Source organism: Diceros bicornis, chromosome 34 (assembly GCF_020826845.1).
Source record: "Diceros bicornis minor isolate mBicDic1 chromosome 34, mDicBic1.mat.cur, whole genome shotgun sequence".
NCBI classification, from domain to species: domain Eukaryota; kingdom Metazoa; phylum Chordata; class Mammalia; order Perissodactyla; family Rhinocerotidae; genus Diceros; species Diceros bicornis.
The window spans coordinates 20,373,192-20,388,165 of NC_080773.1; the positions used below are offsets into that span (position 1 = coordinate 20,373,192).

At 47.8% G+C, this 14,974-nt stretch overlaps 1 protein-coding gene and 1 long non-coding RNA gene across 4 annotated transcripts in view; both read left to right on the top strand.

Annotated features, from left to right (window-relative positions):
* LOC131397025 (MHC class I-like protein MILL1) overlaps positions 1 to 14,974 on the top strand; it is a 138,607-nt gene that overhangs the window by 91,983 nt on the left and 31,650 nt on the right. The window lies entirely within an intron of this gene.
* Positions 9,399 to 11,982, top strand: LOC131397049 (uncharacterized). Its single transcript, XR_009216715.1, has 3 exons — positions 9,399 to 9,656; positions 9,774 to 9,910; positions 10,871 to 11,982. It is a non-coding gene; the product is annotated as an uncharacterized LOC131397049 (long non-coding RNA).

Sequence of the window (14,974 nt, forward strand, 5' to 3'; positions counted from 1 at the left end):
GCACATGGCTGTGGCCATGGCAGGGTTAGTCCCTGGCGTCACAGAGTTTTAAGTCCACTAGAGGCAGCAGACTGGTCCCCAGACAGTGACAACGAGACTGGGCAGTGCAGAGGCAGCTGACTTTAGGATTTTTGCTGCTGGTGGTGGTGGTTTGCGGGGCCTAGCAATCCCCGCTGGATGCAGAACAGCCCCTCGAGCAGGAATGTATATGGTGATCAGGAGGAATGACATAGGGGCACTAATGTACATGAAATAAAGTTTATTACACACACAGGAGACAGCAGTAGGATTCCCCAAGGAGAAGGCTCAGCTTTCATCCGGAGAGAAGCGAGGTCATTAGCTTTGGTTTTTCTTTTGGCTAGGAGTGGGGCAGGTCCTGTTTTTCATTGTTTGAACTTCCTGTAGGGGTGAAAGGAGGGAACCTGCACTCTCAGAGCTGGCCGGAGAGAGAGGCTGAAGGGAGAGCTTGGGGCTTGAAAGCTGTCAGAGACAAACATCCAGAAGGGCGCCTCCCTCTTGGTTACAGAGAGTTGTACAGAGCTATCTGTAAAGGGCGTTTTTGACACTTTGAGGAGGGGTAGAGGCAGGATTCGAACCCAGGGCTGCCTGACCCCAAGGCCTCAATGCTGTTGAGTAGTGGCTCTCAGTGTGCACACATCTCAGGACCAGCCACTGCCCTCCAGCACAGCCTCTGACCCCTCTGCCCTGTCCCCTCTCCCTCCACATTCCTGCCTCAGAGCCTGACTCAGCCACCCTGAGAGACCAGGCTCCAGGCTCCAGCTGGGCTCCTCCCTCCCCAGAGACACCAACCCCAACCCTGCCCTGGGCACCCAGCTCCTCTCTCTCGCCCTGGCGCCAGGCTCCACCTCACCCTCCTCACGGCACAGACAACCAGGCTGGGTGCCAGGCCCGCCTGCAGCCTCCCCAGGAAACACCTGGAACCCAGGAAATGACAGCTGGACCCCTTCCTGGATGACATGCTGGGTAGTTCAAGGCAGGGGCTCTTGGTAAAGGAGGAGGTGAGCCCGTGGCTGGAGCCGTCTCTGTCCCTCTGCTTACTAATTGTTTGGCCTCCACTCCCCAGGAAGAACTGATGTCACAGCATTCTGTGGCTTGCACACAGTCCGAAAGAAAGTTTCTTGAAACAATAATTGATAAGATTCTCTGTAGTGCACACTCTTCTATTTTCTAATATTTTTTCCTTTCAAATTTTAAAAACATGACAGTTATGAACTACCCAATTTTTTTACAACCCATTAGATGTTTGGAAACCACTGCTCTACCTGCAGCTGTAGGGACTGGAGGCTAAAGGAGCAGAGAGAGATGGGGCTGGGCGGGGCCTGTGCTGCCCCCACTCCCCATGGAGAGAACTCAGACGTTTAGAACTCTGGCAATTGCACAGTTATTTCCGCTGCAGCAGCCTCCTGCCTGGTCTCCTGTCTCCTGTCTCAACTCCCTGTCCACCCTCCTCACAGCAGACAGACACGGGGATGTTCCACAGATCCGACCACTTCCATCTCCTGCTTATGATACATCCGTGGCTCCCAGTGCACTGAGGATGAAATCCACAGTCCTCACGGAGGCCCACAAGGTGACCACCCCTACCGCCCCCTCTCCCTGCCTGCCCTCTGCCCTCCCAGTGCTCAACCTCTCTGAAATAGTCACAGTTCTCTCCCATTCTTAAAATCTCATCTCACAAGTCCCCTCCTCCAGCTAGACACCCCTGACCCCTGTGCATTCCATGCAGCCCTGTTCACTCTAGGTCATCAGTGTCTGTGGTGGCCTGTGCTCTCCACTGTACGGTAAGACTCAAAAGGACAGGTTCTGGGCCTAAGTCACCATGTGACCCCAGCATCATCTAGATCAGGGCTAGGCACAGAGCAGGTGCTCAGGGAATACTGAATGAATAAATGAATGGATGGATGGATGGATGGATGGAAGGAACATACTTGGGGTCCTGGGCAGAGCTGATGGCGAGTTTGGGTCCTTGGGAGGCTCTGGGGCCTGCCAGACCCACAGAGTAAGGTGGGTTGGGCCTTAGGCTTCAATACGCAAAATGAAAGTAGACGCTGGAAATGACAAGCATGCAAATTGTGCATCCAGACTGTGACAGACCAGGCCCCGAGGGGCTCTAAGGTGGGTTTGGAAGCATTTAACTGTTTTTATGTTAATTAGACACAACCAGCAAACACGCTGAAGCTAACCAAGCCTCCCTACACCAGCTCCATCCATGATCTTGCCTTAATTTTCCTAGCAAGATCTCTTCAGGAGGACATTAAGCCTCATTAGGGTGATCTGCAGTGTATGTGGAAGCACCTTTTCCAACTGAGCCTGCGCAAGCAAATACCCGCCTTTCTTTTTTGAATATTCGTTTCCCAACCAACATAAAAGTTCCTGCTTCCTTTGGAAAAGATTCCTCACTGCCCTCTACTTGTTGCAAATACACTTTACTTTGTGAGACAACTTCTATTGGTGTAGAGTGGAGCGAGCCCACTTGGTTTGGTATCAAGACCTCTGAACAGAGATGGGGATAGGGTCCCCCGGGGACCCCAGAGCCCTGAACCACCTGCTGCTCCTGTTGCTGCTACTACAGGAGGAGTCCCTGGAGTCCGCCACTGGTGAGTGTCTGAGCGGCTATGGGCGAACGGGGGCGAGTCTGCGCTACGGATGGGGGACTATGCATTGTGTGGGGCTGGCGGGAGGAGAGGGGATGTTAGGACTTGCAGAGGGCGCGCTTGCAGGGGGCTCTACCCAAGTGGGCAGGAGCGTTTGAGGGGCACGGCAGCAGGGAGAGGGGGATGTGGGTGTCCTCAGGGTGGTGGTGTGGGCTCAGTGTTTCCTGGGACGGAGGGTCCGCAGGGGGCACGTGAGTGTCTGGGGGCCTGGGAGGCGCGGGCAGGGAGGGCGGTGAGGGTTCCCCGGAGACACGTGGAGAGGGGGGCGGTCCTAGTGTCCCAGGCACTCCGTGGGGGGCTATGTCTGGATGGGGTGTCCGCAGGCAGGCAGAGGACTACCTGAGGGCCGTGGTGGTGGACGGTGAGGGTCTCTGGGGATGGCAGGGAGACAGGTGAGGGTCTGCAGGAGGCAGCGTGGGGGCGGAAAGTGTGGGAGGGGGGCTGCGAGCAAACTAGCAGTGAGTAAGGGAAGTAGCCAGGAGCATGTGGGCGGCCAAGGAAGGGAATGGCGATTGTGTGTGTGTGTGTGTGTGTGTGTATGTGTGTATGTGCGCGCGCGCGTGGTCCTTTTGAAGGCGGAAGGAGATCAGCAGGGAAGCTGGTATTGGAAGCCGTGGGCGAGGATGGTGAGTATCTGGAGTCCTTGAAAGGGGGCCGGTGTCTGAGGGGCTGCAGTATGGGGATGGTAACGGTCTGGGGAGGCAGGCTAGCAGGGAGGCAGGTGAGGGTCTTGGGGGTCATCAGGTTTGTGCCGGCTTTATGAAACATATCTGGGGTGCTCTTGTTACCTAACCAAGTGGGCTCACCTCCTGGTGAGTTAAATAAGACTCGACACCAGTGGAAGTTGTTTCACAAAGTACAGTGTATTTGCAGCAAATAGGAGGCCATGAGGAATCATTTCCAAAGTCATGGTATCCCTGAACAAAGGGGTAAAAGCAGGAACTTTTTAAAACTAAAAGCAGGAACTTTTATTTCAGTTGGGAAATGAACATTCAAAAGAGAGAGGTGGGTATTTGCTTGTGCAGGCTCAATTGGAAAACGTGCTTCCTCATAATGAGGCATAAGCTCTTCCTGGAGAGATCTTTGCATTAAAAATAAGGCAAAGATCATGTATGTAGCTCTGTGGTGAGGATTCCTCAGTTTCAGGATGGTTGGTGGTTACATGTCCACCAGCGTTTAAGTGCGTCAGCTCCACTTCAGCGGCCCGGTGTTCGCAGGTTCAGATCCAGGGGCCTGGACTGACCCACAGCCTGTCAAGCCGTCCTGTGGAGGCGTCCCATGTGAAGTAGAGGAAGGTGGGCACGGATGTTAGCCCAAGGCCAGTCTTCCTCACAAAAAAAAAAAAAAAAGGAAAAGAAACAACTTGGAAAAACAGTTAATTGCTCCCAAACCCACCTTTGAGTTTCTAGAGGCGCCTAGTCAGTGACACTCTCTCATGTTCCATCTTCCGCTACGGTTTGTATAAGACTATTCTTTTAATCTTAAACGTTTGTTAGAATTAACCGGTGACGCCATCTGGACCTAGAGATTTCTTGCTGGGAAATATTTAATCATGGCCTTAATTTCTTAATATTTAAGAGATTATTGACTTTTTCTTATATCAGCTGTGGTAAGATGAATTTTTTTTTTGAGAAATTTGTCCATTGTTATTGTGTGTAATTTTCTATTTCACTGATTTCTCCTTTTATCTTTATTATGTCTTTTGACTTTTATGTGTTTTATGTTCTTTTTCTGATGTCTTGAGCTTGAAGCTGAGAGGTTCACTATTTAGTCTCTTTTTCTCTAATATCTGCATTTAAGGCTGTTACTTGCTCTCCAGTCACTACTTCAGCTGCACTCCTAAGGTGCGATACGCATTGTTTTCATCCTCATTCAGTTCAAAATATTTTGTAATTTCCCTTGTGATTTCTTCTTTGACCCATGGATTATATCAAGTGTGCTGTTTAATTTCCCAGCAATTGGGGGTTTTCTGGATATCTTTTTTTAAAATTGATTTCTAGCTTATTACCCCAGTGGTCAGATAGCATATTCTGAATGGTTTCAATCCTCTGACACTTGTTGAATCTTTCTTCATGTTTCAGGGTGTGGCTGATTTTGACAAACATTCCTTGTGCACATAGAAATGCCATCTGTGCCGTGTGGGTTAACTGTGTCAAGTTAATTCTGTGGTTCAGACTGTGTACTGTAGGGATTTTATGTCTGCTTGTACTCTGGTTATTGTGGGAGAGGTGTTAACGTCTCTCGAAGTGTTTCGGATCTGTCTTTTTAGTTTCACTAATTTTGCTTTATGCACTCTAAAGCTGTGTAATTGGAAACATACAGATTTATGACGGTGAAATCTCCCATTGCAGGGGCCTCTCCTTACTCCAATAACGCTTTTTGTCTTAAAACCTGATCTGATGTTAGTAGAGCAATGCCAGCCTTCTTCTGGTTACAGCTGACATTTATGTCACTTGTCTATCTTTTCCATTTCAGTCTTCTGATGTCTTTGTGTGACTCTTATAAGCAAGATAATTTGATTTTGTGATTTTTTTGTGTGTGTGAGGAAGATCGGCCCTAAGCTAACATCTGCCAGTCCTCCTCTTTTTGCTGAGGAAGACTGGCCCTGGGCTAACATCCATGCCCATCTTCCTCTACTTTATATGGGACGCCGCCACAGCATGGCTTGCCAAGCGGTGCGTCGGTGCATGCCCGGGATCCAAACTGGCGAACCCGCAGCGGAGTGCGCGCACTTAACCACTTGCGCCACCAGGCCAGCCCCCTGTGATTTTCTCTTTTAACCTTTTAGTCTGATAACCTTATTCTTTGACATGGGGTTTTTGGTACACTCACATTAATGTAATTACTGTTATGTTTGGGTTTATATCTACCATCCTGCTCTATATCTTCTCTTCAGCCAATCTACTTGTTCCTTTTTTTCTCCTTTTCTTTCCTTCTTTTGGATATCTAGCTTTCTCAATACTCCATTCCTTTCTTCTATTAATTTGTTAATTGTACATCTCTAACTCTTCTCACAGTGGTCGTTTTAAAGATTATAATATGTATTAGTATTTTAGTCAAGTACTAATTATGACTTTTAACAATTCCCAGATATTGCTAGACCTTTAAACTCCATTTCCCAACCCCTAAACTCTCACATTATTGTTTTCATAAATTTTAGTTGTACATATACTTTCAATTCCACAGAACATGAAAATGATGGTTCTGTTCCTTCAGTATTCCTCGGATCTACTCACACAGTTGGCCTTTGGACTTCCTGCCTGCGTTTGCTTCTTTCATTCTGGGATAACATCTGCTCTGCTTGAAGAGCTCCCATTGGCTTTTCCTTTAGTGCAGACCTGATAGCAGCGACTGTGCACATTTTTTTTCTTAAACCATCTTTGTTCTGACTTCCTTCCACTATAGTATTTTTTCTGGCTATAGATTTGTAAGTTGGTAATGATTTTATTTCAGCACTTGGAAGATGTCGTTTCACTGTGTTCTGCTTTCCATCATTTCTGTTGAGAAGTCAGCTCTGACGGCCTTATAAAATGCTCCCTAAAAGTAATATGTCTTATTTTCTCTGGGTGTTTTTATTTGCAATGTTTCTCTCTGTCTGGACTGTTCAATATTTTGGCCATGATGTCCTCAGGTGGCTTTGTTTCTGTTTATCATGCTTAAAGCTGAGAGCTTCCTGAACCTCGTTTTGATGTCTTTCATCTGTTCTGGACAATTCTTGGCTATTATGTCCTTGAATAATGCCAGTGTTGCATTTTCTCTCTTCTCTCCCGAAACTCCAGTGATACAGATGAGAGGGTCACACATGGCACTTATGCTTAGCTTTCCCTTTTTCTCCATTTGTATTTCTCTAAGCTTCTGTTTTGTATATTCCAGTTTCCTGTCCTCCAGCTCACTAATCCTGTTTTTCTCTGTGTAATCTGCTGCAGATCACATCCAGTGAGTTCAAAACTTCAGATATTGTGTATTTCATTCCTAGAATTCCCATTTTATTTTTATACATTTCAGTTCTCTGGTGAAATCCTCTTTCCTTTCAAATACTTTGCCCATTTTCTTAAACATATTAATATTAAAATTTTTTCTGCTAATACCAACATTGGGATCATTTGAAAGTCAGCTCCAATTCTCTGGGATCTTCTCCATTTCTTGATTACCAGTCTTGTATCCCCTCATCTTTGGAGGTCAACAAATTCACGTTGAATCCTGGACGTTACATACAATACACCCGTCTTGGCTTCAGTTGATGTCATTTTCTGCCCAGGAAAAGTTTATTCTTTTCCTTGGTTCAGTAGAATATACAAGGGCCTTATCCCCTCAATTGAATCAGGATCGACCTGGGTCAGCACAGGGTCACAGTTCTAGTAGGATTCCGAAACTGGCGCTGTGGCCTTCAGAGGTTTCAGCTGAGAGCCTGGCAATTCTTCTCTTCTGGGTGTAGAAGACTGTGGGAAATTTCCGTTCTGCCTGTCGGAGGCTCGGAGTTTCCTGCCCTGTGCAGCTATGATCGCTCAGTCGTGTCTGCTTCTGTCTCTGCCCAAATATACTTCTGCTTTCTCTTCCACGCCTTAACGCCTCTCTAATCTCTTTCCACCCTAGTCTTTTTGCCTGACCCTCTCTTCCTCTCATCCTGTCCACCACAAAGCACTCTGCTTGGTTCCTTGCACTCCCCTCTGGGATGGGTCAGGACAGAGCAGCCTGATTTAAATAACTCAAGACAGAGGCAGCTGTTAGAAACCTTGAATTGGTCTGCGAATCACCCATGTGTCCTCCTCCCTCAGGAACCCACACTCTCCGCTACGACCTCATGGCCCTGTCCCTGGACAGGCCTGGGAAGCCCCAGTTCCTGGCCCTGGGGTACTTTGATGATGAGCTCTTCCTGCGCTATGATGGCGAGAGCCAGAGGGCAGAGCCCCGGGGTCTAGGGATCAAGATGGACCTGGGAACTGAGACCTGGGAGAGAGAGACCAAGGACCTGAAGGAGAAGGAGCGGCAGCTCAGACAGATACTGACAGAGATCATAGGTCAGCAGGGCCAGGGCCCAGGTGAGTGAGGGCAGGGCCAGGGGCACGTGGGTCCGAGTCTGGTCCCTGCCCTGTTTATCCTGCAGCTGGGGAAGGGGAGGGCACAGCAAGGCTGGAATTGCACAGAGAGGTGAGGGCCCCCTGAGACTGCACCAAGTTCCTCAGATGTGGGTGGAGGAGACGACATACCCCTCTGGGCTGCAGTCCTGTTGGGTGGAGAGGTTCTGGGACAGTGAGGTGATGGGTCACTGCCTGGGGTGGGCCAGGCCTTCACTCCCTCCAGGCCACATTGGGCTGTGAGCTCCAGGGAGACCTCACTGTTAGAGGCTTCTGGCGCTTGGGCTACAACGGGCAAGACCAGGACTTCCTCACCTTCGACTCAGAGACCCTCCCATGGATGGTGGCCACACCCTCAGCCCTGGGCATCAAGAAGCTCTGGGAGACCCAAGGCCCCAGGGCTGATCTGGTTAAGACTTTCCTGCGTGTGACTTGTCCTGCCCAACTCTGGAGATACCTGGGCTCCTGGAGGGGCCTCCTGGAGAATAGAGGTACTGACCTGGTTGGGAGGGTCAACGCACTGAGTCTGCCCCTGGTTCCTACAAGGAAGAGAACTTTCCTGCTGTTCTCTGAGTGGCTGTCCTGCCCTGGCCTTAGGTTAGGTGCTGAGTTCTGACTAAATTGTCTGAGAGGCAAACCCATGTGGGTGGGTGAGGGGTCTCCTCTGGACGCATTGCTGGTCAATCAGCTGGAGAATTGGAGAGTCCCAGGATGTGGGCCCAGATCTCAGACCTCAGGCCCCAGGCAGGCAGGAAAAGGAAACCTTTTCTTTCCTTTTTTCTCCTCATTCTCTGGGATGTGAACTTTGAGTGGGGAGACATCTAGGTTTCAAGTCCTTGGTGGAGGCCCTAAGATGAGGCCAGTCTGGCTGGGAGCCAAGATAGAAAAGAAAATTCCAGCTCTGGAGCAAGGGTCACATATTCACATCCAAACCACCCAGAATCATATTACCAGGGTCATCCCACTTTTATTCGGCTTTTACTTTCAGAAAAGTCTAGTTTACAGTTTCCTCCTCATCTACGTCTGTGACAGAAAATGAAAAGAAAGAGTAAATACTGGTATGTGTCTGTGTTTTGTGGGGTGGGTATGAAAATATCTATAATCATCCAGAGGTCTCCTTACATCCTGGAATGTAAGGCCCAGGATGAAAGAATCGGGCTGCAGGGCCAGCTGGCCATCCTTGTGGACAGTCCCTCCATCGCCCCCTGGAGCATGTGGAGCTGATTCTGTTGGGGAGGAAGGAGGTACATCACTGAGGTCTGATTCTCACTCCCTGTAGAGCAGAGCAGCCCCTTTGTCCCATCAGCGCCTGAAAATTCTTCCAAACCATGTGCTGAGCATCCTCAGGTGGATGCGATGGCCCCTGAGAGCAGGGAGTTTGTCTCCTTTCAGGCTCTCCAGGTGGGTGAGGGCCTGACATCCTTGGAGGGTCCTGGGGCTATTGGAGCAGCGTGGGGTCCTCCCACAGTCCTCTCTCCACTGGGGACGTAGCCCCCTTGGAGTGGTGGCTGGGGGCAAATGTGCATGGGTCATTTCTAAGGGCTGGCTGGTTCCTGCTCTTGGTTTCCCTGCAGTGTAAGGAGGGAGCGTCCTTGGCCTCACTGAACTGTGCTTTGTCTCCCCCCAGATCCCCCGTCGGTGACTGTGACCCACAGTAAGAACCTGGTGGGCCAGGTCCTCCTGAGGTGCTGGGCTTTTAGCTTCTATCCTCGGGGTGTCACCCTGACCTGGCTTCGGGATGGGGAGCCCATGCACCAGGGCAGCTTTGGGCTTGGGGCCAACCTGCCCAGTGGGGACGGGACCTACCAGACCTGGGTGGCCACTTGGATTCCCCCTGGAGAGGAGCAGAGGTTTGCCTGCCACGTGGGACACTGCGGGCTGAACACCACGGTCCCTGCAGTCTCTGGTGAGGAACCAGGGGAGCCCTCGGGGTCCAGGGAGCTGGAGGCAGTGTTGGTGCAGGAGCATCATATGAAGAAGGCCCACTGGGTATAATCGAAGCCCATTTCATGGTGACCTCCAGGGCCTGAAGGTCAGAGGGCTTCCTGTGCGGCTGCTCCTGCTGCGGCTCCTCTCGCTGTGTCCACTGTCGCTGCTGTGCTGTATTTGGTGGTGGTCGAAGCCTAGATGAGGAAGCACACAGAGGATGTGAGAGCCCAGGTGAGAAACACATGGGAAATGGAGGAGAATGGGTCTGGTTTTTCTCTGGGTGGTGAGTGGAGACAGATCTCTCCTGTTAAAAACAAGGCAATGCGGGCTGGCCAGGTGGCGCAGTGGTTAAGTGCGCGTGCTCCGCTTTGGCGGCCCGGGGTTCACAGGTTCGGATCCTGGGCACGCACCGATGCACCGCTTGTGAAGCCATGCTGTGGAGGTGTCCCATATAAAGTGGGGGAAGATGGGCATGGATGTTAGCCCAGGGCCAGTCTTCCTCAGCAAAAAGAGGAGGATTGGCAGATGTTAGCTCAGGGCCGCTCTTCCTCACAAAAAAAAAAAAAAGAAATTTCCAAACTATTTTGGGGCCGGTCCCATGGCTTAGTGGAGAAGTTGACGCACTTTGCTGCTGGTGGCCCGGGTTCGGATCCCGGGCGTGCACTGAGGCACTGCTTCTCTGGCCATGCTGAGGCCGCGTCCCACATACAGCAACTAGAAGGATGTGCAACTATAACATACAACTATCTACTGTGGCTTTGGGAGAAAAATAAAATAAAATAAAATTAAAAAAAAAAAAAAGCCAACAGGCTCCAGAGTTCCTTATGCTAAGCCCCACGTCATCACCAATGCAAAATTTCATTCAGTGACCGTTTCAGCTCTCCCAGAAATGGATTTTAAACCCCTCAACCAGGAATCTGTTCAGCACTAGTCAGGTCATCTGCCTGATAGACCCCTGCCATCCCCCAAAGGAAGGTGACCTTGCAATAACCAAGCTGCCTTTTTGCCTAACATAACTTCCCTGTTCCTGCTCCCTTCTGCCTAAAAATCCCTTGCCTTGGAGAGCTCTTCAGAGCTCCTTTCTATCTGCTAGACTGGTTGCTGCCCAGTTCATGAGTTGTTGAATGAAGCCGGTAAGATCTTTAAAATTTACTCACTTGGATTTTGTTCTTTAACATTTCCTTCCTCCAGGAACAGGAGAAGAATAGACAAGCTGAATGTTTTATTTGTGTGTGTGTGAGGAAGATTAGCCCTGAGCTAACACCTGTGCCAGTCCTCCTCTTTTTACTCAGGAAGATTGGCCCTGGGCTAACATCCGTGCTCATCTTCCTCTACTTTGCATGTGGGACGCCTGCCACAGCATGGCTTGATGAGCAGTATGTAGGTCCCCATTGGGACCTGAAACTGTGAACTCCAGGCCTCCGAACTGGGGCACTCGAACTTGACCTCTACGCCTCCAGGCCGCCACTGACAAGCCGTCTTCTTGTTTGCAGGATGAGCATACCAGATGTGTATTATGAAATTTGGCTAAAAAAAAGAAAAAAACAGAAAGACTCAACCATTTATCCTGCCTTTCAAATTCACATAAGACCCGGACCTCATGATATTCACTTAGTTGAGAAAGAGAGGTGTTTTTTGTACAGAAGTAGTCCAAATAATAAAGATAGAAAAATAAAGGCAGAATTACATTATCACCGCTTTGTGACCCTAATGAATGAATGGATCTCAGCAGTAACCATCAAGGGCCACTGCATGGCCACTGGGGAGACAGCTGGATGTAGTGCGCCTCCTGGTGGAAGTACAGAGTACTACCCCTGATGTCCCTCCATCATCAATTTACTGTAAAGAGAAAGCAATTGACTGGGAACAAAGAATCATATTCAACCACATGGTGGACAGGTCCTCAGCAAAGGCACAGTCTTTCTGGAAAACTACAGGCCTCACCACTTTGTTTCTTCACCAAATAAACTGCCAGAAAACACACAAATAATAAAGATGGAGAGGGAATCAATATGAAGCCGGGTACCTGCGGGTTACTGTAAATATTCAATATGATTTACCTTTCCACCTTCTTATGAAAAGAAGTTCATCTTGTCAATTTGCTGTTTTCTTGTTTAACCTGAGGGGTGACTCAAAGGTCACAAGGATTCATGAGCTTGTTTTACAGGAGAAGGAGAACACCTTCAAGGAAGTTACCACCACCAGATACCCAACCCCCAGCTGCCCTTGATGTCCAGAAGTTAGATAGTCCAGGGGTTCATTGGGAGTGACCCCTTCATTTCTCTGAAACTCCTCCTGCCAAGCTCCTTAGCTCCTTAAACCCCCCTGCTGCTTTCTTCTCTTGTTAAGGCAGATTTGAGAGAACCTATCCTCCCACCTTCTTGTTTTGGCCAATTCGAATAAAGCTTTGTCCATCTCCGAGCACTGATGTCTCAGTGATTGGCTTACTGCACACCAGGCACACAAACTGGCGATTAAGAGGTTCAGTATCAATTTTGGTGAGACGGCCCAGAGTCTTGTGCCCGTGGCTGGATGGCTTTGGTTAGGGTTTCAGTGATCAGTAGCCCCCCAGCAACTTCCCGGGCTTGTTTGCCCCGGGGCCTTCCCCTGCTGCTCCCTCCTTCCCGCTGGTGTCGGGCACCCTCAGCAATATGCTTGCTTGCAGTGGAGAAACGCACTGGACTTGGGTCTACTTTTGGTTTTGCGTTTGTCAAGAGTCAGATTCTATCTTTGTGTGAGTGCATTTATCTTGTGTGTAGTCAGCTATGGGGAACACTAAATCGATCCCCACCTCTAGCCCCACGGGTTACATTCTCCAAAATTGGGTGACTTTTAGCTATGAGCCCATGAAAAAGGAAAATGGTGATATTCTTTTATAACATCACATGGCCACAATATCCTTTAGACTCCAGAGAACACTGCCAGATGATGGAGCCTTAAATTGGAAAAACTTCTAAATTGGAAAAATCTTTAGAGAGCTCTCGTCATAATTCTTTTATTGGTACCTATGAAAAGACCAAACTAAAAAGGAAATACAAAAAAATAATGACTAGCCTTAAGACTCTGACTCAGGCTACAATTAAATTGAAAAAAATGTAAAAGTATAAGTGTTGATAAGAGTATAAAGGTTGGAATGTTTGAGCTAATTTTTTATAAAGAGAGTATATCAACTTTGCCTGAGTGTGTTATGAAAATGGACATTATGTGCTGGTGGGAATGCTCCTCCGACCCAATATTATAAGCCCAACACGTTTCGATGAAGTGCTAATGAAAGCTATGATTGGATGTAGAAGAGTTGATGGAATTAAGTGACTACAGCTCTTTTGCATGATTGTGTTAGAAATTGTATTGTGGGGATAGACATGGTGTCTCACCGGGGGAAACATTCCCCCAGTATTGATAGGGTAAAACAGCATATAAATCTGCCCTTCAGATAATGTTAATTAAGCGTACTAAAGGAAGTCAATAGGGTTGCCTGAGCCCATACAGTGTGAGATATTTTTCTACCTCCAGATGGTATGGCCTAAACTAAGAACTCTATTTAACTGGTTTAAAGTAAATGATCTTTGGTAAATGAAAGCTTGTTTAAGTTTGTTGGTTTGATTGGAATAGGCATGTCCTCATTTTCAGAGAGATTCATGGAAATGACTCTGACACTTACTCTAGAATACTGATTTCTGATGAACTTTTGGATCATAAAACTGAACTAAGTGGGAAATTATAGAACTCTAACAGAGAAACTGATGACTTCATGAAAGCACTAACAAAAGATAAAGAGTTATGGGACTAAATGATCTGATGAGGAGGATTATAATTTTTATGACTTTTTTATTTAAAACATTGCTGATTTTTTAATGTTTTGTTTTTCAGATTTAAGAAAACCTTTTCCTCTTTTCTCTTAAGCTAACTATGGCTTATAGCAGTTTGCAAATTACATCTTTGTGAGCAGAATTGAAACATTTATCTTTTTCTCCCTACCTGATGCCTCCAGAAATTAGGAACTCTTAGTGAGTGACTATTCTTATACTCATGGCAATATAGTTATTTGCATAAGATCAATAAGAATCTGTTCTCCTTATAATGGGACACAATTGGAAACACTGATGATGTTACCAGAGCTTTGACTGCAATGTTACATTTGAGAGAAACATGCATAGACTCAGATATGACCAGATCACTAAGGGAGAAAGATTCACTTAATGAAATAAAGCCCCTTGAAAATATTGGCCTGGTACCTTGTTTACAGGGTTCCCAGAAGCCCTGCCAGGTGAGTAAAGAAGGTCACTTCCCTGACAAGTGCAAAGAACCTCAGGGTATTTTGGGGAATCTCAGAAGAATAGAAGAATTCACCCAAATCTTCTTCTCACCACTTAAAGGGGCCCATACACTTGGATGACAACTGGTTTTCGGGTCCCTGGTCTTTCCAAGTTTTCAGTAAAACATGATCACCAGATCAGAAGCCATGTGGAGGGACATCAGGTGGATATGCAGACCTACGAGGAGCAAACTCATGGACAGAAGTTAATACAGAGCTTAATGATTTATCATAATTCGTAATCATAACGTTCCTTAAAACGTCCAGAGATTCAATCCCAGGGAACATGCCTGAAGGAGTCTCCCATATAGAATTTTAAAAGGACTCAACTTAAGTCCACTTCAGGGAGCTACTCTAACCCTTAGCAGGGCAAGAGCCAGCACCTTACCCCAAGGAAGTTGTGTTCCTGACCGATTTTGGTTATTTTTTTTTAAGGTGTGATTTTTCTTTGCATTTTTTTTTCAGTTGACTGAAGTGCCCAAGCTGAGTGTAGTATTCATCAGATGTCTAAGCTTCTGGACACTTGTTGGGTTATTTGGGAGACAAACACTGGTCCACTATCATTCTGTAAGGTATTAGGCAGACCAAACCTACGGGAGATTTTTTTTTAGCAACATGGTAGTGACTTCTGATGTTTTCTCAGTCCTAGTAGGAAAGGCTTTTACCCACCCAGTGAAGGTGTCCACAAACACTAACAAAAACCTGAAATTCCGTGTTGCCCATGCATCTGGGTAAAGTGTATTTGCCAGTCTTTAGTAGGCCATTTCGCTTTATGCTGAGTGCCCAGATGCGGGGGAGTGGAAGTGGTCTTGGGGTTGTTCTTTGCACAGGTGGCACAATTTTTAGTCACCTGTTGCATAGTCGTTTAGAGGTGTGGCCCTATGATGCATTTCTGGACCCAGTAGACTCTCCCTCTGGTGTCCGGGGCAATGCACGGTAGCTCCCTGGGCAGGCGCATCAACAGCACCAAGCAGTTTTAA